Source organism: Urocitellus parryii, unplaced genomic scaffold, assembly GCF_045843805.1.
Source record: "Urocitellus parryii isolate mUroPar1 unplaced genomic scaffold, mUroPar1.hap1 Scaffold_155, whole genome shotgun sequence".
Lineage (NCBI taxonomy): Eukaryota > Metazoa > Chordata > Mammalia > Rodentia > Sciuridae > Urocitellus > Urocitellus parryii.
This window is the reverse complement of record NW_027552093.1, coordinates 234,511-236,675: the sequence shown is the minus strand read 5'-3', so window position 1 is coordinate 236,675 and position 2,165 is coordinate 234,511.

The window sequence follows — 2,165 nt, the reverse complement described above, 5'->3', positions numbered from 1 at the left end:
ATTTTGCATAAATTTAATTAAATTTGATTTCCTGTTTATACTTTATATACACATATTAATTATATAATACTTAAATGTATTAAGGAAACTGTCATAAATAAACTAAGTTGAGGGTTGTACCTTAAATTTAATTCAAAGCTTTATACAAAACTATATGCTAAAGTAACATACCCTCCACATAAATAAATGTATTTTGTTACTTTAAATTGTCCACATAGTTGGCAATTTTAATGTAGAACTCAATGAAAAATATAACCAAAATTTAGGTATGTAAAAATCTCAAAATTTGATGTATTAATGTAACCTTTATTCACAAAATTTTAAAAGCTTGAATACATTAAATTTTATATTACAAAATATTTTGTCTTTATCTGGTTTTGGAGTCATGCCATATTGGTTCTATAGTATGAATTATGAGTCATTTCCTATTTCTATCTGTAGATATTTCTATTGCATTTTTTTTCAGTTTGTCTTGAGGCATAAATAGGAAATAGAATATTTAAGAGTTTCTTAAAATATGATGTATTACTCTCTTTGTCTTTGATGTAAATTTCTGTCTTTATTCAACTTATTTCCAAATTTAAACCCATAAGAGTTTTCTGAAACTTCAAACTTCTCATTTATTTCATAGAACTTTTGTTTCGTGTTGGTATTGATATATTCATTAGTGCATCATCAAGAATATGATTACACAAAAATCAGTGAAACCAAAAGTTAGTTTTGTGAAAATATTATCAAAATTAACAAATTTCTAGCTAATCTAAATAAGGGGGAAAATGTGAAGACTTAAACAAATAAAATCAGGAATGAAAAAGGGATCATCACTTCAACCCTATAGAAATAAAAAAAAATGAAAAAAATGCTCTGAACAACTGAATACCAACAAATTACATAAATTGAATGTAAATGGAAACATTCCTAGAAAAAAAACAAATTACCAAAACTAACTCAAGAAGAAACATAAAATCTGAAGAGACCTATAAATAAGTAGAGACTGATGGTAATGTAAAAATAAAAAATAAAATTACCACATAACTAAGTACTGGGCTGGGGCTGGGGCTCAGGGAAAGAGTGCTTGCCTAGCATGCATGAGGCACTGGGTTCAATTCTCAGGGCTACATAAATGTAAAATAAATATATTGTGTCACTTAAAACTAAAAAATAAATATATTTTTTAAAAAATCTAAGTATGGATAGCTTTATTGGAGAACTCTGCCACACATTATATATATATATATATATATATATATATATATATATATATATATATATATATATATATATATAATACCAGTGCTCCACAGACTCCACCAAAAAATATGAGTTATGAAAAAATGCCTCATAACTCATATAAGGTGGCATGACTTGAAAACCAGATAAAGACAAAAAAAAAAAGGAAACAAATGACAGGTATCTCTTATGAACTGAAAAATCCTAAACAAAACACTAGCAAACTAAATTCAGGAATTTGTGAAAAAGCTGTATGGGTGACAAAAGGGATTTATCTCAGGAATACAGGAAAATAAATTATCCAATCAATAAATGGGAAAATTAACTAAACAGACACTTCACAGAAGAAAAATATGATCAATCAACAAGTATATGAAATAATGTTCAACATCTCTAGCAATTAGAGAAATGCAAATTAAAACTACACTGAGATTACATCTCACTCCAGTCAGAATGGCAATTATGGCATTTTTAAGAATACAAGTAACACTAAATGTTGGTGAGGATGTGGGGGGAAGAGTGCACTCATATATGGTTGGTAAGACTACAAAATAATGCAACCACTCTTTAAAGCAGTAGGAAGAATCCTCTAAAAACTAGGAATGGAACCACTATTTGATCCTACTCCTTGGTATATACATGAAGGAGTTGAAATCAGCATACTACAATGACACAACCACATCAGTATTTATAGTGTCACAATTCACAATAGCTAAGCTATGGAACCAAACTATATGCCATCAATAGATAAATGGATAAAGAAATTGTAACATATATACACAATGGAGTATTACTCAGTCATGAAGAAGAATGACTTTTTGATATTTTCCAGTAAATTGATGGATCTGGAGACTATTATGCTAAGTGAAATAAGCCAATTCTCCCCCCCCCCAAAGAAAAACCGAACAAGGTCAAATGTTCTCTCTGATATGTGG